The sequence below is a fragment of the Miscanthus floridulus genome, chromosome 15 (assembly GCF_019320115.1).
Source record: "Miscanthus floridulus cultivar M001 chromosome 15, ASM1932011v1, whole genome shotgun sequence".
NCBI classification, from domain to species: Eukaryota; Viridiplantae; Streptophyta; class Magnoliopsida; order Poales; family Poaceae; genus Miscanthus; species Miscanthus floridulus.
Genome location: NC_089594.1, coordinates 9878538 through 9901459, shown reverse-complemented (window position 1 = coordinate 9901459; position 22922 = coordinate 9878538).

Genomic DNA, 22922 nt, shown 5'->3' with positions numbered 1-22922 from the left:
GAATACCCACAACCACCTCATATTGCTATAGTTTGCATCATCGGCCAAATGATGTGAGTTGGGCAACTAAACATAGGCGAATGGAACTCTGCATGAATTAATCAACCCTGCATTTAGCCAAAGAAAAAGGAGGTACGCAGGCACAGGTGAACCACATTATAATAAATCAAACACATACCATTGTCAACATAGCAACACAGACCATAGGACACAATCAAGTATGTCTGCTAGTATTTCAAATATAGCATCCCCAATGTTATACCTACTTTCCTAGTAAGTGCAAAAACAATGTAACTATGATGACAAGCACAATTACTGTGTGGACAAAGCATAAAAGTTATGTGAAGAAATTTCACCTCAACATAAGTAAAAATGCTTTAAGCAAAATGCGCACCAATTGTACAGATCACATATCGTTACTAGTTAACAGATCAAGGAAACAACAAATAAGGTACCATAGTCAAGAACTTCTGTTACTACTCATATCTAAATGCAGCACCAAGTTTATCTATTTATCTCTATATTACATGAGCTTAATATGCAATTAATCAACAACCCATGTTACGGTACTGCTATGTTAAGGTACAGCTAGATAGTCCAGATTTATAAGCAAACAAGCTGGAAGAACTGAAGCAATGCATAGATCTACAATATGGATTAGCCAAAAAAAAGAAAAAGAAAAAATGGAAGTATAGTGACTTAAAGAATTAGTAGCTGCACAAACAATGGCGTTTGATATTTTAAATGGGCCTAGTATAGTACAGAGAGCATGTGTACTACATGTAGATCATTATTTAGCAAAGTTAAGCACAATGGAAGTTTCTTAGATGGGGGGCTACTCAATTATGTGCATGCACAAAAGCTTAATTATGTGCATGCACGAAAGCCGTATTATCTTCGTGATGGCCTTCTCCAAAATTATCACAGGGGGCAACCAACACAAGCAAGCCATGCTAAACCCTAGTAATAAAACCCGTGAAATCGGCAGCTAAAAGAAGGGTTGGGGTTACCTGCAGAACACGACGATGATGCGCGGGGGCCGGCTGGGGGACGGCAGCTAGAGGAGAGGTCGGAGAGGAGGCGCCGCTGGTGGCGGGGACGACTACTAGAGCACACGGCCGGGCGCACAAGGGCCAGCGAGGTCGGAGAGGAGGCATCGCCGGTGGCGGGGACAACTACCAGAGCGCACGGCCGGGTGCGCAAGGGCCGGCGAGGATGGAGGTCTAGGTCCAAACCGGACGGGGCGGCGGCTACCACGCGGCTTGTGAGCTCTCGCGCAAACCCTAGCCGTTGTGTCGGCTGGCCTAGGGAAAGGCAGCGTTTAGGGGAGGAAGCGTGGCGAGCGACGGAGGCGGTCATAGGAGGACGGCAGAGGTGAGAGAAAGTGGCGCTAGGCACGGAGACGGTGACGGCGGCGGGGGAGGTGAGATGATTCAGCAGCCTAACGGCGTCCGCAAGAAGAAGAGCGCCCAGACTTTGCCAAATTTTGGCCTCCAAGCCCACCCTATATTTATACTGGGGAGTATTTGTAGGGGCGGCTGGTAATTGAGCCGCGCCTACAAATTCATTTCTAGGGGCGGCTCACTCACCAGCAGCCCCTACAAATATTTTTCATTTTATTTTTATTACTTGTTCTATATATTCATTTTTCTTAATATATAACTATATGTATTTGTTTTCTGATTATTCTATATATATAAATATATCTATATGTACATTTTTTTGATATAGAAAATATATAATTTTATATTTTCTTCTTTACAAAAATAATATTTTAAAATTTTAAAATTTGAATTTCAAAACAACAAAGAGAATTTTAGGACACTAAATGACCTCAAATAAAAATTTGTAAATATCAAAGTTGTAGAACTCATCAAGATGTATAACTAATATTTTGGTCATCTTTTCATTTGACCAAATTTGACCAGTTCAAATTTTGAATTTCAATAAATGTCAACTTCAAATAAGATTTTGAAACCTTAAATGGTTTCAAATAAGAAAGTCATGAACATAGAAGTTGTTGAACACATCACTATCTACAACTTTTATTTTGGTCATCTTTTTATTTGACCAAAATTTGAATAGTTGAAATTTTGAATTTCAATAAACGACAACTTCAAACAAGATTTTGAAACCTTAAATAATTTTAACTATAAAAGTCATGAACATAAAAGTTGTTAAACTCATCACTATCTACAACTTTTATTTTAGTCACTTCTTCATGTGACAAAGTATTAGTAAACATTGTTCACAAATTAACATATGACTCATAGTTTCATGAACTATACGAGAGACTTGTTGATTTGTGAACAATGTTTACTATCACTTTGTCAGATGAAGAAATGACAAAAATAAAAGTTGTAGATCTTTATGAGTTATACAATTTTGGTATTCATCACTTTTTCATCTGAAATCATTTAATGGTTGAAAATCTCATTAGAACTTATTATTTTTTAAAATTTAAAAATTTAAATTGCTCAAACTTTGTCAAATGAAAAGAATGACCAAATCAACATAGTAACTTGATAGGGAATGATTTTAGAAAATTTTAGGAAAAAAAATCATCACATTTGGAGTTTGTATGAGGGAGAAAGACTAGTTACAAATTTCACCCAGAGATTAAAAAGAAAAATCACAACTGTTCATGATGATTAATGATGAACAAGTGTGATTTCTCTTTTTAATCTGTGGTCGAAATTTGTAACTAGTTTTTCTCCCTCATACTAACTCCAAATGTGATAGTTTTTCTAAAAATTTTCTAAAATCATGCTCTACCATTTTAGTTTGGTTATCTATCTTTGTCACTAATTTTAGATAATTCAAATTGTCAATTTTAGAAAATGACAACTTCAAACCTGATTTTCAACCATTAAATGGTTTCAGCTGTAAAGGTGATCAGTACCAAAGTTGTATAACTCGTCAAGATCTACAACTTATATTTTGGTCATCTTTTCATTTGACCAAATTGAATAGTTCAAATTTTGAATTTCAATAAATGTCAACTTCAAATAAGATTTTGAAACCTTAAATGGTTTCAAATAAGAAAGTCATGAACATAGAAGTTATAGAACTCATCAAGATGTACAACTTATATTTTGGTCATCTTTTCATTTGACCAAATTTGAACAGTTCAATTTTTGAATTTTAATAAATGTCAACTTCAAATAAGATTTTGAAACCTTAAATGGTTTCAAATAAGAAAGTCATGAACATAGAAGTTGTTGAACACATCACTATCTACAACTTTTATTTTGGTCATCTTTTTATTTGACCAAATTTGAATAGTTAAAATTTTGAATTTAAATAAATAGCAACTTCAAACAAGATTTTGAAACCTTAATTGATTTCAACTATAAAAGTCGTGAACATAAAAGTTATTGAACTCATCACTATCTACAACTTTTATTTTGGTCACTTATTCATGTGACAAACTATTAGTAAACATTATTCATAAATTCACATATGACTCATAATTTCATGAACTATACGAGAGACATGTTGATTTGTGAACAATGTTTACTATCACTTTGTCAAATGAAGAAATGACCAAAATAAAAGTTATAGATCTCGATGAGTTATATAACTTTGGTATTCATTACTTTTTCATCTAAAATCATTTAATGGTTGAAAATCTCGTTAGAACTTGTCATTTTTTAAAATTAGAAAATTTGAATTGCTCAAACTTTGTCAAATGAAAAGAATGACCAAATCAACATAGTAACTTGATAGGGATGATTTTAGGAAATTTTAGGAAAAAATCATCACATTTGGAGTTAGTATGAGGGAGAAAGACTAGTTACAAATTTTATCCAGAGATTAAAAAGAAAAACCAGAACTGTTCTTGATGATCAATGATGACCAAGTGTGATTTCTCTTTTTAATCTGTGGCTGAAATTTGTAACTAGTTTTTCTCCCTCATACTAACTCCAAATGTGATGATTTTTTCCCTAAAATTTTCTAAAATCATGCTCTATCATTTTAATCTCGTTATCTATCTTTGTCACTAATTTTGGACAATTCAAAATTTCAATTTTAGAAAAATGATAACTTCAAACCTGATTTTCAACCATTAAATGATTTCAGCTATAAATGTGATGAATACCAAAGTTGTATAGCTCGTCAAGATCTACAACTTATATTTTGGTCATTTCTTCATTTCATAAAGTGTTAAGTGCTTGTTTTAAGTGTTTCAATAGTAGTCCGAACACATGCATAAATGTAGTCTTTCACACATACATAAATCTATAGTCTCACACACATACATAAATATATAGTCTCACACACATGCATAAATGAAGTCTTACAAACACACACACTTACACAAACACTCCACATTCAACAACTAGCTAGCCCGCTGTAACGACTTTTCCCTTGACACGTTTTCGTTTCCATGGCAATATGTCTTTGGGCAGGTTCTTTTCCACAACACTGATCTTCTTAGGATAGTCTATGAATAGCGGCATCTCATCGTAGTTATTATAAGCTTCAACATCGTCCACGCCATCAACTCCGATAATGTGCTGCTTCCCGGAGGCAACCACGTGCTTTGTCTTCTTCTTCGAGGGGAGGTTACTTTGTGGGTCAGGCATATAGAAAACTTGTGCGACACATGAAGCGAGCACCCAAGGGTCATCCTGGTAGCCTAGATTCTCGAGGTCTAGGACTCTCAATCCGATCTCATTCAGTTGGTGTTGTTTGATCCAGCGGCATCAAAACAGGGCCACCGTTATATCCCTTCCATAGTCAAGTTCTCATATCTCTTCAATGATGCCAAAGTATTGGATCTTTCGCCCCGCTCCATCGAGAGCTTCTATTCGAACACCGCTATTTTGGTTCACATATTTACTATCCTTTGTGTGGGTATAGTACGTATACCCTTTGATGTCATAAGCATTCCAAGATGTCACTTATCTCGATGGCCCCTCCGCCGACCTACTGATGGTAATAGAGTCTATTGTTTCTCCAGATGGTATGTTTTGGTCCTTCAACCATGTAGTTAGTCGTTGCTTGTGCTGTTTCATGACCCAATCATCTGAACGACCATTTTTCTCTAGCATAATGATAGCCAAGTGTTCATCAATGTACGATTGCATCAGTTGTGTACTCTGCAAGACACTGTAATGCGCCTGACTTACCTCTTTGTAATCATGGTCGATGAACACTTTTCTACCACTTGTGCCCTTCCCAATCAGCCTACCCTTATGATGAGAATCAGGTTTACCAGTTCCTTTCTGTACCTTTAGGTACTCTTGACAGCACTCGATGACTTCTTCAGTACTATAACCCTCTATCATAGAGCCCTCTGGGTATGCTCGATTATGCACGTATTGACTTAGAACCAACATGAACCGCTTGTAGGACCACATTTCATGCAAGTAGCAAGGGCCTAGTGCTGTATCTGATGAATCATGTGAATCATGAGATGTGGCATTATATCAAAAAAGCAGGAGGTAAACACATCTCTAGTTGGTTTTGTGTCGCCACCACAAATTCATCTAGGTCACTCAGCTCTTGCTTGCCAATCGTCTTCCGTGAGATCTTCAAAAAGAAGTAGCACATGCAGGCGATGGCCATTTTCAAGAACTCTGGCTTTATAGCCCTAATTGCAATAGGTAGAAACACTGTCAGCATCACATGACAATCATGAGCCTTGCAATGTGTTATTGACAAGTCCTTCATCGACACTAGCTTCTTCACATTCACTGAAAACCCAGTCGGGACATTGACCCCCCTCAGAAAAGTGAATATAGCTCTCTTCTCTTCTGGTGTTAGGTTGAAGCACGCCGCGGGCAGAGTGTATTTTCCATTAGCCTCAGGTACCGGGTGAAGCTGTGGCATCACGTTTAGCTACACCATGTCTTTCCATGATTTCAGACCATCCTTTGACTTGCCTATGTCCATCAAGGTAGCAATAGGACTCTCAAAGACATTCTTCTGCACATGCATAGCATCAATGGCATGGGGGACCTCCAAGTCTGGCCAATAAGGCAGATACTAAAAGAAGATCGATTGTTTCTTAAAAGGTACGTTTTTGACGGGAGGTGTGCTTCTATCTATGTTCGTCCCATCTATATTCTTCTTTCCATAGACAACACGTATGTTTTTAACCATTCTATACACATGTTCTCCGTTATGATGTCTCTCCGGAGGGGGTTCAATCTCCTGGGTGTTGTCATAAAATCTAAAGAATAATTTGATGCGGTACTTGTGACTTGTCTTTAAGAAGCGCCGGTTCCTTAGGTAAACTATCTTCTTAGATGCATCCAGGAACACCCATGTAGTACCATCTAAGCAAACCAAGCATCCTGTCTTCCCTTTGATCTATCTAGACAAAGCAAACAACGCGGGGTAATCATTGGTAGTAACAATTATTATTGCTCTATATATGAAGTCCTCCTTTTGGAACGCATCATACATCGACTCCCCATGCCTCCATAGCCTCTCCATTTCTTGCATCAAAGGCTCCCTCCATAGCCTCTCCATTTCTTGCATCAAAGGCTCGAGGAACACGTCTATATCAATGCCTAGTTGTTTAGGGCCAGAAATAAGAATAGTGAGGAGAAAGTACTTTCTCTTCTAACACAACCATGTTGGGAAGTTGTACATGGTCAAGATCACTAGCCAAGTGCTGTGGTCGCTCATCCTCTCATTGAAGGGATTCATTCCATCGGTGCTCAAGCCAAACCATACATTCCTTGGGTCATCGCTGAATTCTTTGTGCTTCTCATCAATCCTTTGCCACTGACTACAATCAGCCGGGTGTGTAATCTTATCATCATCCATCTTGCACTCATCATCCCACCATATCATGAGTGCGGCTTCTTTAGGGTTTAGGAAGATACGTCTCAAGCGGTTGGTCATTGGCAGGTACCACATTACCAAGGTAGGAATTCTTCTCTGCTTCGCACCATTGCCTACTGGAGTGTCCTCTAGGGGTTGAGATTCTTGTACCACCTTTTTGTACCCTTCTTATTCCTCTTTTCCCCGTGGAGGCTTCGTCCCCACCATAAAGGTCATTGTTCTTGTACTGGCTGGCCCCACACTAGGAACATTTATCCAGTGACTTGAACATTTCACCATGAAAAGTATACAGTGGTTGGGGCATGCATGGATTTTTTTAACCCCCATTGTCAATGGACTTATGACCTTCTTCACTTGGTATGTGTTGGCGGGAACTGAGTTTGGTTGTGGCAGCACCCATGACAGGAGACGCAATAGATCATTGAAACTACTATCTAACCAGCCGTACTTAGCCTTTAGGATGAGTAGCTCAAGCACAAAACGTAGCAATGTCCAATGTGTCGGACGACCCTTTTCAACATCATACACAGTCTCCTTCGATGCTTTTATCACCCTTTCCAAATTTTCTAGACCTTTCAGGCTCTTTAGTAAAATCTCTGGTCCAAGGGCTCGAATCATGTCCTCCAAATCATCTTCATCCCTGACACGTGCTCCACCATCATTATTGGTGCCACCTATGTCGTTACCATCCCTACCACCAGCATCAGCCCCTTGTTCATTGCCAAACTTGAAATCCATTCGTGCATCAAGCTCTGTTGAATATTGGGACATGGATTCTAGGGTTTCATCGTCGTATTCCTCCTCATCCTCATCGTTAACAACAACCGTTTCACCATGATGAATCCACACTGTGTAGTCCTCAACAAATCCTCGCATAATCAAATGTGATCCGATGATAGTCACATCTGTCTATGCCATACGGTTCTTGCAATTTTTACAAGGATAAATAATTGTATCCTTATTCTTTGTCAACGTCGTTGCATGCTTTTTTGTGGCTTCAATAAATTTATCCACCCCTTCACGAAAACCTGCCTTGAACCTTAACGAACCATACATCCAAGAGTTCCTGTACTCCATCTTTTACAACAACAACAAATCAAACATTAAAAGACTACTTATTCATATATATAAAAATAAATCAAATTAATAATTACTTGAGAATAATTGTATATACTTCAGATATATATGAATATAAATCAAATATAATTACATGAAGCATACAAACACACCATGGTAGAGGAAAATTAATTAATGGCCCATTTATCCATAAATAATTAAAATACATATTTGTTGATTACAATAAACAATTTCAAAGACAACAATTATATTTTACCCAATATCTTTCATGCAAACCCTAGTCCAATTTCATCAAACATAAATTTACAAAAACAAAATTAATAAAAAACCAGACCCTAGATCTAGATCTACATGCACATGAAACATCCATAAAACTAACTAATTGTTCACTGAAATCAAGAAACATGGACCAAATAAGGGTATGATCTTGTTCCCCAACCTAATTTACCCAAGTACATTCAAAACTTGGATCTAATTTGCTTCATCAGTAGCTCAAGCACCATAGAAGAGAGAGAAAAGCAAAATTCTAATTACTCACTAACAAACCATTAAAACTTCAAAAAAAAAGTGTGGAATAGCATTTTCTTACCTTCTACAACCTCTCCACCAAAGGATTTGAGACCAAAACCTTCACTCCATAGTAGAGCAATATTTGGAAGGTGCCCAAGGCCTCCCCACCTTTCTTTCACAGGTTGGAGTGAGTGACCTGAGGAGAAAGAAGGTGTTGTAGTTTTTTATATGTGGGTCATTTGTAGGGACGGCTGGTGATTGAGCCACCCCTACAAATCCGCCCCTACAAATAGCAGGTATTTATAAGTGGGGCATTTGTAGGGGAGGCTCAATCACCAACCGCCCCTACAAATAGCAACATTAGGGGCGGCTGGTGAGTGAGCCGCCCCTAAACATCCGACCCATTTGTAGGGGCGGCTTGTATCACCAGCCGCCCCTACTGTTCCATTTATAGGGACGGCTTGTCTCATGGCTCTCGAGCATGCCACTGTAGGGGCGGCTCCATCACCAGCCGCCCCTACAAAGAATTTCTCCCGTTGCTATAAACCATTTTTCACGTAGTGATGCTCATGTATTTCTTAAGCTCTTGGTCTCACAGATCATACATGTTTGATATGTGATCTTTTTCATGCTAAGACAAAGCATAAGAAGGGGCCTCTTTAATATATAGCTAAACAACATCCGGTTGTTTTGGCCTTCCCAACAACCGGTTTCGTGACCGCCATCGGATGCGGTTGCTGGATGGCCAAGGTTTCCAGGCTTTTCTCTACTTCTGTCGTCAACCATTACGGATCTTGACCGGTGGGTCGTGGGCCGTGGCGGTATTGGTGATGATGATGCCCAGAATCGCTGGACGGGACAGGATTCTCTGGCTTTTTCCTTCGGCCTCCGTTCATCTCTTTTCTCTCTTTTTGTCTTTCTACGAATATTCATTCTATTTGTTCTAAATTTTTTGAAGGATTTGTGAACAATTTGACATATATTTCTTTGATGTCCGAAATCCATAGAAAAAAATTTGGCATATATTTGTGGTATCCCCAAATTATAGCACTTTGTCCAAGAAATTACACTGAAGAAATTATTCAGCCTGTTCACTTGTTTGTTTCAGCCAGGACTTATCAGCCATAATACAATGTTTTTCTCTCACAACAAACCAGCACTAGTCGAGCTTATCAGCCCAGAAACCAACTAGCGAACAGGCAGATTGTAAATGTAGTAATAAGGCGGTGTAAATATAGCTATAATACAGTATAAGTGCATGGGAAAATCTGGTTGTTGGGAGGGGTTAAAACAACCAATTGTTGGCTGCCATACTGTTGATGCCCAGTGGCATGCAAGGGGTTTTACCATACTCGTCTGGTATGGGAGTTTGCGGACACCCACAACACTGTAGGGCAAATGTCGGCGCCCACAACACTGCTTGGGTTCTGACATGCCTGGAAGGTTGCAGGGCGCTCTTCTGACATGTCCTGTTGGTACAGTCCTGTAGGTGCACAGGGTACGGTCCTCGGTTTTGTGGTTGACTTTAGTGCCCTGCCTTACTTTCTCCATCCGTTTCCTGGTCCTCACTGAGCGGGCGTCCCCGATCGGTTGGTCTTAGTTGGCTCTGATTGCGCCAGTCGAAGAAGAGATGTAAGCAGGGGTTCGGCGCATCCCCAGTTGGAGACACGGGTTAGAGTCAGAAGTGGTGTTTGGCCAGGCCTTCCAGTCAGAAAGGCCATCCAAAGGCGGGCCAAAGTCGGAAGCGAGCGCTCTTCCTCCTTAGTGAGGCCGTCCGATCGAAGAGGCGGGCCGGAGTCAGAAGCGGGCGCCGTTCCTTCTCGGCCAGGCCTTCTGGTCGGAGATTGGACACCCTTCTGGCCTATCGTTTAGGTATTTGGGCTAGCCCAAGAGTTGCGCGTCACTCGCAACGTTGTCTGTTGGGCTAAGCCTTTGTTGGAAAACCGGTCCATGAGGGACCCCCGGTTTATGAACCCGACAGGAGCCCCCAGGCGATTCGGGTAGAATCGTCTGGGGGATTTTGTCTTGACGGTGGGTGCGTGCGAGTGCACCCGCGGGTGTAGCCCCCGAGCCCCCGGGCGATTCAGGTAGAATTATCTATGGGGTTTTCGTGTTGCCAGCGGGGGAAGTTTCATTTCATCAGTGGGTGCGCGCGAGTGCACCCACCGGTGTAGCCCCCAAGCCCCTAGGTGATTCGGGTGGAATCACCTGGGGGTTTTATTAGCGGACGTGAGTGTGTGCACTGTAGTGGGCATAGTCTCTTCTTTTTTGGTTTCTGATTCATCGTTTCCGGGAGCGTGCTCCCAGGTGTTTGGTCGCGGTCGAGGGATCGGGCGAGACAGAGTCATGGATCTAGACGTCGGGCGCGACGAGGGATCGGGCGAGTCGGAGTCATGGATCTAGGCATTGGGCGCAACGAGGGATCGAGCGAGTCAGAGTCATGGATCTAGGCATGGGTCAGGTCGAGGGATCGGACGAGACAGACTCGTGGATCTGGGCGTCAAGTGCGCCGGGGGATCAGACGAGTCGACGTTGCAGATCTAGGCGTTAGGCGCGCTGAGGGATTGGATGAGATAGACTCATGGATCCAGGCGTCGGGCGCGTCGGGGGATCGGGCGAGTTAGAGTCACGGATCCTAGCGTCTGGCGCGTCGGGGGATAAGGTGAGTCAGAGTCACGGATCCAGCCATCGGGCGCGCCGTGGTATCGGACGAGTCAGAGTCGTAGACCTAGGCGCAGTTGCATCAGTTGTGTACTCTGCAAGACACTATAATGCGCCTGACTCACCTCTTTGTAATCATGGTCGATGAACACTTTTCTACCACTTGTTCCCTTCCTAGCCATCCTACCCTTGTGACGAGAATCGGGTTTACCAATTCCTTTCTCTACGTTTAGGTACTCTTGACAACACTCGACGACTTCTTCAGTACTGTAACCCTCTATCATGGAGCCCTCTAAGTATGCTCAATTATGCATGTATCAACTTAGAACCGACATGAACCGCTCGTAGGACCACATTTCATGCAAGTAGCAAGGGCCCAGCTCCTATATCTGATGAACCATGTGAATCATGAGATGTGGCATTATATAAAAAAAAAGCAGGAGATAAACACATCTCTAGTTAGTTTTGTATCTCCACCACAAATTCATGTAGGTCACTCAGCTCTTGCTTGCCAATCGTCTTCTGTGAGATCTTCAGAAAGAAGTAGCACATGCGGGTAATGGCCATTTTCAAGAACTCTGGCTTTATAGCCCTAATTGCAATAGGCAGAAACACTATCAGCATCACATGACAATCGTGAGCCTTGTAGTGTGTTATTGACAAGTCCTTCATTGACACTAGCTTCTTCACATTCGCTAAAAACCCAATTGGGACTTTGACCCCCCTTAGGAAAGTGCATATAGCTCTCTTCTCTTCTGGTGTTAGGTTGAAGCACGCCACGGGCAGAGTGTATTTTCCATTAGCCTCAGGTACCGGGTGAAGCTGTGGCATCACGTTTTGCTGCACCATGTCTTTCCGTGATTTCAGACCATCCTTTGACTTGCCTGTGTCCATCAAGGTAGCAATAAGACTCTCAAAGACATTCTTCTACATGTGCATAGCATCAATGGCATGGGGGACATCCAAGTCTGGCCAATAAGGTAGATACTGAAAGAAGATCAATTGTTTCTTGAAAGGAACGCCTTCGACAGGAGGTGCGCTTCTATCTCTGTTCGTCCCATCCGGATTCTTCTTTCTATAGACGTACGACGCGTATGTTTTTAACCATTCTATACACATGTTCTCGTTATGACGTCTATCCGGAGGGGGTTCAATCTCCGGGGTGTTGTCATAGAATCTAAAGAATAATTTGATGCGGTACTTGTGACTTGTCTTTAAGAAGTACCGATTCCTTAGGTAAACTATCTTCTTGGATGCATCTAGGAACACCTATGTAGTACCATCCAAGCAAACCAAGCATCCCGTCTTCCCTTTGATCTGTCTAGACAAAGCAAACAGCGCGGGGTAATCATTGGTAGTAACAAATATTACTGCTCTACATATGAAGTCCTCCTTTCGGAACGCATCGTACATTGGCTCCCCATGCCTCCATAGCCTCTTCATATCTTGCATCAAAGCCTCGAGGAACACGTCTATATCAATGTCTGGTTGTTTAGGGCCAGAAATAAGAATAGTGAGGAGAAGGTAATTTATCTTCTGACACACCACGTTGGGATGTTGCACATGGTCAAGATCACTGGCCAAGTGTTGTGGTCGCTCATCCTCTCATTGAAGGGATTCATTCCATCGGTGCTCAAGCCAAACCGTACATTTCTTGGGTCATCGCTGAATTCTTTGTGCTTCTCATCGATCCTTTGCCACTGAGTACAATCAGCCGGGTGTGCAATCTTATCATCATCCACCTTGCGCTCATCATTCCACCATGTCATGAGTGTGGCTTCTTTAGGGTTTTGGAAGATACATCTCAAGCGGTCGGTCATTGGCAGGTACCACATTACCAAGGCAGGAATTCTTCTCTACTTCGCATCGTTCCTTAATGGAGTGTCCTCTGGGGGTTGAGATTCTTGTATCACCTTTTTTGTACCCTTTTTATTCCTCTTTTCCCCGTGGAGGCTTCGTCCCCACCATAAAGGTCATTGTTCTTGTATCGGCTGGCCCCACACCGGGGACATTTATCCAGTGACTTGAACGTTTCGCCATGAAAAGTATACAGTGGTTGGGGCATGCATGGATTTTTTCAACCCCCATTGTCAATGGACTTATGACCTTCTTCGCTTGGTATGTGTTGGTGGGAACTGAGTTTGGTTGTGGCAGCACCCATGACAGGAGATGTAATAGATCATTGAAACTACAGTCTGACCAGCCATACTTAGCCTTCAGGATGAGTAGCTCAAGCACAAAACGTAGCAATACTAATGTGTCGGACAACCATTTTCAACATCATACACAGTCTTCTTCGATGCTTTTGTCACCCTTTCCAAATTTTCTAGACCTTTCGGGCTCTTTAGTAAAATCTCTGGTCCAAGGGCTCGAATCATGTCCTCCAAATCATCTTCATTCCCGACACGTGCTCCACCATCATTATTGGCACCACCTTCGTCGTTACCATCCCAACCACCAGCATCACCACCTTGTAAAAAATTCTAATTACTCACTAACCAACCATTAAAACTTCAAAAAAGTGTGGAATAGCATTTTCTTACCTTCTACAACCTCTCCACCAAAGGATTTGAGACAAAAACCTTCCCTCCTTGGTAGAGCAATTTTTGGGAGGTGCCCAAGGCCTCCACACCTTTCTTTCACGGGTTGGAGTGAGTGACCCGAGGAGGAAGAAGGTGCTACAGTTTGTTTATACATGGGTCATTTGTAGAGGCGACTGGTGATTGAGCCGTCCCTACAAATCCGACCCTACAAATAGCAGGTATTTATAAGTGGGGCATTACACCAGGGGCGGCTAGTGAGTGAGCCACCCCTACAAATCCGACCCATTTGTAGGGGCGGCAGGTCTCGTGGCCCCCGAGCACGCCACTGTAGGGGCGGCTCCATCACCAGCCGCCCCTACAAAGAATTTCTCCCATTGCTACAAACCGTTTTTCACATAGTGATGCTCATGTATTTCTTAAGCTCTTTTTCTCACAGATCATACATGTTTGAGATGTGATCTTTTTCATGCTAAGACAAAGCATAAGAAGGGACCTCTTTAATATATAGCTAAACAACATCCGGTTGTTTTGGCCTTCCCAACAACCGGTTTCGTGACCGCCGTCGGATGCGGTTGCTGGATGGCCGAGGTTTACAGGCTTTTCTCTACTTCTGTCGTCAACCATTGCGGATCTTGACCGGTGGGTCGTGGGCCGTGGCGGGTATTGGCGATGATGATGCCCTGAACCGCTGGACGGGACAGGATTCTCCGGCTTTTTCCTTCTGCCTCCGTTCATCTCTTTTCTCTCTTTTTGTCTTTCTACGAATATTCATTCTATTTGTTCTAAAATTTTTGAAGAATTTGTGAACAATTTGACATATATTTCTTTGATGTCTGGAATCCATAGAAAAAAATTTGACATATATTTGTGGTATCCCCAAATTACAGCACTCTATCCAAGAAATTACACTGAAGAAATTATTCAGCCTGTTCGCTTGTTTGTTTCAACCAGGACTTATCAGCCATGATACAGCGTTTTCCTCTTACAATAAACCAGCACCAGCCGGGCTTATCAGCCCAGAAACTAACTAGCGAACAGGCTGATTGTAAATGTAGTAATAAGGCGGTGTAAATATAGCTATAAGACAGTGTAAGTGCATGGGAAAAATCTAGTTGTTGAGAGGAATTAAAACAACCAATTGTTGGCTAGACAGATTCTATTTTTTTCACAAGGGTGCCGTCTAGCTACCATGCCTGCAAGCTGATCAGAGCTACGCTACTTCTTATACGTACTGTTGATTAAACCTAGAATCAGTAAGCATGTGATTGATCACATTTACTTCTAATTGAGAATTCTCATTGTTATTTTTTCGTGATGATGATACAGTGCATGTATCTACATGAATGAAAAATCTCTCTTTTGGACAATTTATATTTGCTTACTAACCATGCCAAATTCCTAATATATTTCTACATGTAATCCTTGCACTAACTGCAGGCATAAAACAGTATCGATAAAAAGCGAATCATTACGAATTCATTGCTTGCATACTCCCTTACGAATTCATTGCTTGCAAATAAAATAGGTATCCACTCAGCCATTTATTTCTCTTTTACTTTACTTGCATATTTCTACGCCTTAATGTACTACTGGTATTCCACTGTTCCTCCAACATGCCACCGAACGTACTCTCCCACCTCATTCAGCAGCGAATTAAAGGCAATTCTGCTGCATCTAGCTTTTCAAGATGAGAGCCAAGACAGTAGCTTCTCATGCAGCCATCACAACACACTTGCATTTGATCATCCATTCTTCAAAGTTTAATATACAACAAAAAGGGAGAAGAAGACATGTGAATGTCATCCTTATCTATCTATCTATCTATATTATAAAGGAGCGAAGGAATTGTAAAATACCTGTTACCTAAAAGCTTCCTACCCACCTAAGATCTCCACCCTTGGATGTGTTTTGATTTTTCATCCAACGCTTGATATGGATCTGACAGGCAGACCCAAAAACGAGAAGGACGATACTTATGTGACGAAACACATTTTCCTGTTGTCGATCTCCCCTCCGCTCCTAACTTTTTTCACCGAAGAGTCTTGTTACCCACCCGCGTACCCGCCCGAGATTATCGCGTGCAAAGAAACCGCCAAAGCGCCCGTCCCCGCTCCCGCCGCATCTGCACCCCTTCTTCCCCGCGTCCGCTCCCCGATGCAGTTGCACCCTCGCCTCCCTCCGCTCGCTCTACTCCCTTTGCAGCGCCACCGTTCCTCGACCGAAGCGGGTGCGGACGCGCGGGGTTCTGCACCATGGCGGCGTTCGGTGGGAGCGGCTGCAGCATCGGGCGCGCATGGGTGGCCGTCGTTGGCACGGGCACATGTTGTCTCAGCCGGTGACATGGGCGCGGACTTCTCCATGCATGCACTCCCGAAGTCCCGAACGCGCCTCTTCCTCTTCCCATTTGTGAGATCCCAGTTTTATCTTCCCTTCTCTCTGTGTTCGATCTTAATCCCCTCTTTCACTCTTGCTCTTGATTGCCGAATCGATCTATGCTGCAACTCTGAGTTGAATTGATCTTTGTTGTTCGTGGCCGCGTCCAATGGATGAACGATTCTGATGGCTACTGTAGCACTTTTTGGGAAACTTTTTGGGAACTAAACACAGCCTCAGTCAGTTTCTTGTGGTGCTCAAGCACTAGGGACATTAATACTGTCAGCGCAAAAATGCGGCGATGCGCCGGACACGCTGCAAGCTAGAACGATCTGAGCGGAGTCAACCCGGAGATCTGCTTGGCTTCAAAAACAGGACCGGTCGATCCTAAAAATCCCGAAGGCGTGCCAGTCAATTTGACCAGCAATTGACAAAGGAGCGAAAGTTTTATCAGTAATTTCGGGTGGAACATGTCGGTGTTGTCCAGACAGTTCCAAGTATGCTGCTTCGAGAGCAGCCAAACCAGGAAATTGACTAAATAGCCGATACGAGGAGAAATCGACTATTAAGGACTGTGATGCTCGTAGGTCATGATTGATTTATGATAACAAGTACGATGCACCCAGACATAAGTAATATAAAGAAACATTATCAGCTAGATGAATATAACCAGTGTAAAGCATAGAGCCGATAAGTTTAATGAGAAAGGATATAACATGCTAACAAATCGACTATCTAGTACAAATGGATCTACAAACGCTCTGAATCTAATCTGTTATCATCAACAGTGAGGTTCGACTGAATCGATACAGCTATGATAATAACAACAAACTAAAGCCAAAGAATACATAAAACCATCTATATATTGACATGTTCATGAAAAATATGCTATATGTGTGAAAGCACAGGCGAATCGGCTAAAATAGTTGATGCATGCATAGCAAACAAATAGAGTATATATCTCGATCACGAACAAAACCACTAATCGATAATCTCTGATCTAAGGTCTTACCAGTGAGGTTCGACCAGATCGATGCAGCTATGGTAGTGTTATTAGATTAGATCTTATTAACCAGTGAGTTTGTTCAATATTAAAATATGTCTCTGGATGCATACTATGCTTGATTAGAATAGAGATAAAACAGCTGATCTAGCAGAATTGAGCCGTCAATTATGAGATTGAAGGCGTGACCAGACTAGAAGACGACCAATTAAAATGATATGATGCCGATCTATCTCTATCTCAATCAGTTGATTTGTTATAATTAATAGAACATTAATTATAACAAGATCGATAACTGGTGAATCAACTAAAAACAGCAAGAAAAATCTTACTAATCTTAGCAGATTCGATAACTAGTGATATTGTATTAAACAACAAGTTATTTAACACAAGATCGATAACTTTGATCTATATTATGATTCGTAAGAGATCAATCAGCTAATATAGCCTTACGAATAATGATACAGATCGATAACTAATTTATATTATACTCGTAAAAGATCAATCGGCTGATGTAGCTTTATGAGTATGATACAAGTTGTGATGGTACTCATAAATAAGCCAGAGGTCGATCAGTCGATGCAGCCCTGCTTGTTGAAGAACTCGTCGAGATATACAGTACTCCTACTCCTAAGGGTTGGCGTGAAGCCGAAAAAGTGATTGTATTGATTTATTGATTGTTTGTACAATAATCGGGGTCCAATATTTATATCCAAAACTTAAACATGAATCCTAATCAAATACGACTCATTATAATTCTTTGAATAAAAGAAAATATTCATGACTTAAGATAACTTGGACTCTAATCTTTTCCTTTTTGTAGAGTCCAACATATTTTTCTTCGATGCCATCTGTATGTAGTCCATTGACGTTATCTGCTGATGTCACCCAAAAAGAGCCGATCCCAGTACCACATCTGAATCAGCTGATATCGATTCTTATGCAATTGATTCTTTGATGACGCAATCCTAGAAGCTTTGAGTCCCCGCGTTCTCTCTGCTAAATTTTGGTGTAAACACATGTCCCCCCAATTTTGGGATAAAAATAATTTTATTCCAAAATTACCATGTCTGTACCCCCATTGGGTCCGTAGTCACGGGTAGAGAATCTTGATCTGGGGCCTACTATCTATCACCTTCACCAATGTCCTACCTGCTTATGAGCCCATGCTTCAAAGCTTCACAAGAGCACTATTGCTTCATAGGCGCTTGGATTTAGTCTTCCAGACCGACTATAAATGCCCATCCTACTCTAGCGAGAGCAACCCAACAATTCAGTTATGTTTCTCTTCTTGCCTCCTCGAGTACCCTTGGCTTTGCTAGACCCTCCATGGTTTAATCCCTTACTATGAGGGCCTCGAGTGGTTAGAAGAATTCTTGTGCATAGGGCGATTGTATCGCTCATTTCAGCGCCTTGTCGAGCAAGAGAATCAGCTGCTGTAGTTAGAAGAATTCTTGTGATATCATCTGAGTTTTATCACCATCAGCACAGAGCTATTCTAGTGTTTGCAAGGGCTCAAATGTATGGACACCATCCCCTTGTTCGCTCTATCAAATGCTCATGCCAAGAAATCGGTGGGATATATGGGCATCCTTTTAGTAGGTCGGTCTCCTTTCTCCCCTGATGCTACTTCTAATAGTGGGCTGATATGACTTGGTCCATGATGCCTTTTGGCCTTGTGGGGATCTGGACTCCCTTCAATCCAACAAAGTCCTAGTGGGTCGAACGTCGGTTAATGTAAACATTTTGTATCAATCCCACGGTATGTGTAATTACGGGAAGCAATAAGTCTAAATCCGTTGTGCTTCCGTGAACCATTCCCTGAATCTCCAGAGTGTTTATCCGTTTCCATAACTAACTTCAATTCCATAATCCCGATGAAGTCTATCTTCTCATCCTCCGGGTTATATATATGGGGCCATGGTTGTGGATAAAAAAAACCCTGCTTTGTCCCTAACCTTCTGTGTCGTTAGTGTGATTTGCTTTTTAATAAGCTCGAAGATACAGAGAACGGCAAGAAGTCTGCTGAAGGGGCCCTTGATGAGTCTGTGCCACCACACTAGCGTCTTCATCACCAAGAGTAAGGATGATTGTTGTCCTACAACCCCTTTTGTTTGGATTGATCTAATCTTTTTGTTTATAGAGCTAACCCAAACTATGGCCTACTTCCTAGCACAATCCATGGCCCCGGCAGCGCGCGGGTGGTAGTCCCAACGGGGCTTTCAATCGTGCCCGCCGATCCTCATGGTGACACCGTTTGCCGGCTCCTTCAAGAGAGGGATGAGGCTCGAGCTTGGTACTCCAATGCAACCCGTGCTCTTGGGCGGATGGACTTTCATCTAAACACGCTGCAGGACGCTCTCACCATCTTGGAACATAGGGCCAACTCCACTTAGGTGAGGCTGGCCAAGGCCGAGGCTAGAATCATGGGTGAGATATCCACCACAAATCTCTGTTCTTGTAGTTTTGCCTTCAAGATCTTGATTATCACTTCTTTAAATCATTTCAGACCTATCGGCCTAGTTGGAAAGCCTTCGATTAGCTATAGAGTATGTGGCAGGATTTGTCAACGCCAGGGGCACCATGCCGGTGGTTCGCCTGTACGATGTCCCAAACCACGTTAGAGAAGTTTCCCTTCACGGTGTTCGTCATGGCGCTGCCATGGCATTGGCTGTTGCACAAAACCGCTCTGGTCACGAGCTTTGAATTCTTCCCCATGGCCACCGACCATCTTGAGGACCATGAGCGCCTGGTCAAAGACTTCTTCAACACTGCCAACTCCATAGCCCTTGCTTTCCAGGTCGAAGACATTGTGAACAAAGTGTTCCCTGGCTCTTAGTTTGTAATAGGAGAAGCTAGCAAATAATATTTCCATTTGAAGTGACTTCCCTTTTTGCCCTGTCCTCATGTTTGCAAAAGCATGAAGCCAATCACGATCAAAACCTTGTAATCATTGGCTGTTAGGCTCTTTCAACTTCGAATATTCCGCAATTCAACTCTGATTTTTCCAAGGAAGAAAGGCTGCGTGCCCTTACACAAGTTTGTAAGGAGAGCAGTTATTTGGCCTGTTGTGTGTCTCCTCAAGGTTCAGTGGAATAGTTGTTTCAGATTAGCCGATTTCGATTCCTAATTCAATCTTGACTCGATTAAATCTGAAAATGGCTCTCATAGTAAAATCTTTCATATTTCTTCTCGGTCATCAATCACCGTGTTTTCCCTTGGTACTGGTAGAACGGTGCTTCCTCTTCCATTAATTGGGCTTGCCTTTGCATATTTCGAGACATCGACCATCCCGTGTCCATGGCTATAAATACCAGCCAAGGACTCCGGCTTCAAACACATCTACATTTGCAACTGCTTTTGTTCTTTGCTCTTCTCTGCCTTCACAAACCCTGTAGCAGTTTCCATCTCCTTCCACGATCTAGACCAGCACCTATGGTAGGAGAGGATCACCGCGGCAAGCGCGCAGCCAAAAATCTCCTGGAGGAGGAGGTCCAGGTCAGCCAGTAGCTCTGCCACATGAGGTAAGACTGAACACTCCCATCCGTAGCAAGAATCATCTATTAATGCATCTGCAGGTTTGTCCTTAATGACAGCCTCTGGCGCCTTGCTCTGAGGGTCGGTGAGCCTTCTACCGCCACGTCTGCTACCGCCGCATCAGACTCCTCTGACTCCTACAACGGCGATGATGCTCGGTGTTTCCTCTGGGAGTGGAGGGCGGCCAAGGATCGTTACTCCGAGGCAACTCGGGAGAACGGTCAGCTTGAGAGTTGCCTTGAGGCTTCTCAAGCCGCCCTCCTCGCCGCTGAGGAAGAGGCCAATGCCGTCCGGGCATGGTTGGCCGAATCCGATGCCATGGTGACGGGTAAGATGATTTTTCAAGAAAACCTCTGTTCTCATTCCTTTTGCTTCTATTCTGACAACCCGTTTATTCCTGTGATTGCCAGTCCTAACGGTCCAGTTGGAGAACCTTCAACTGGCAGCGAACGTGGCTATGGCGGCCGTTAACGCCCAGGGGCCTCTGCTCATCAATCTCCTCCATGATATCCCAATGCGTGCTTGGGAGATTGCCCTTCACGGCGTCCACCGTGGTGCGGTGGTGGCTCTGGCCATAGCTCAAGTGCAGACCGGGCACGACCTCGTCTCCATGGAACCAGGCTTCCTGTCGGCCGACGACCTCGACATGCACGAGGACCTGATCAAGGAATTTGACGACACACAGACATCGTCCTGACCCGGGATGTTATAAATAGGGTGTTTGACTAGTTTGTACCTAGGACAAACTGATCAATGAAATCTTTATTTTTCTATGATCGCGTCTCAGTGAATTTTCTGCAATATCTTTGTATATATCATGATTGTCCCTATGTTTGTTTTTGCTCTGTAGGTGATACATAACGTATCAGCTTTTTCCTTCTAGATTTAACTCTTCTGTTTTTGCGCTAGAGGCGATATCCTTCGGTATCGGCTATTAGAGCCGACGACTAACAAATCGGCTATCAAGTATTAAACTAGACGCTAGGATAATACTTCCTTAGATATTTTCCATTGATCGCTCTATCAAATTCCTCTCTTCCTTCTAACATTTCCAAAATGTAAGCATCGCCAGGCGCACATTGACTAATTCAATAAAGTCCATCCCAGTTAGGTGACCATTTGTCGAATTTGCAATCTCTTGACCCGATCGGCAGTTTCACCTTCCAGACTAAGTCTCCCTTAGAAAATTGTTTACTCTTGACCTTCTTATTGTAATACTTCGCAATCCTTAGCTTATTGGCTTCAATATTCTCAAGAGCACGCAACCGATGGCAACTTAAGTCTTTTAAGTCATCTATCTTAAGATTCTTGTCAACTTCGGCTGATAAATCATTTTGCAACGTGACACACCTCGATCTAGTTTGACTCTCCTAAGGAAGGACTGCATTATGACCATACACAAGTTCATAAGGTGACGCTTTAATCGATCCATGACAGGCCATCCTATACGCCCATAACGCCTCATTAAGCGTTAAATACCTCTTCCTTGGTTGCTCTTCGATCTTTTTCTTAATCAACTTAATCATAATTTGATTGGACACCTCTGTATGGCCATTAGCCTGAGCATAGTAGCAAGAAGAATTTAATAACTTAATTTCCATTCTAGCAGCAAAATCTCTCAACTCTTCTGATGTGAACATTGTCCCCTGATCAGTAGTAATAGTTTGAGGAATTGCAAAACGATATACAATATGTTCCTTGACAAAATCAACCATATTCTTTGAGGTTACCATGTTCAAAGGAATTGCCTCAACCTACTTGGTAAAGTAATCTGTTGCTACCAATATAAACTTATGTTTTTTACTTGAAGGTGGAAAAATCTGGCCAATTAAATCAATTCCCCAACCCCGAAATGGCCATGGTTTAATTATTGGATTCATAGCCAATGCAGGCGATTTCTGAATATTACCAAAACGTTGACAATCTTGACATCCGTTGTAATATTCAAAATAATCTTCTAGTATTATTGGCCAGAAATATCCAGACCTGCGAATAATCCATTTCATCTTATAAGCCGATATCCTTCGGTATCGGCTATTAGAGCCGACAACTAACAAATCAGCTATCAAGTATTAAACCAGACGCTAGGATAATACTTCTTTAGATATTTTCCATTGATCGCTCTATCAAATTCCTCTCTTCCTTCTAACATTTCCAAAATGTAAGCATTGCCAGGCGCACATTGACTAATCCGATAAAGTCCTTCCTAGTTAGGTGACCATTTGTTGAATTTGCTATCTCTTGACCCGATCGGCAATTTCACCTTCCAGACTAAGTCTCCCTCAGAAAATTGTTTACTCTTGACCTTCTTATTGTAATACTTCGCAATCCTTAGCTTATTGCCTTTGATATTCTCAAGAGCACGCAACCGATGGCAACTTAAGTCTTCTAAGTCATCTATCTTAAGATTCTTGTAA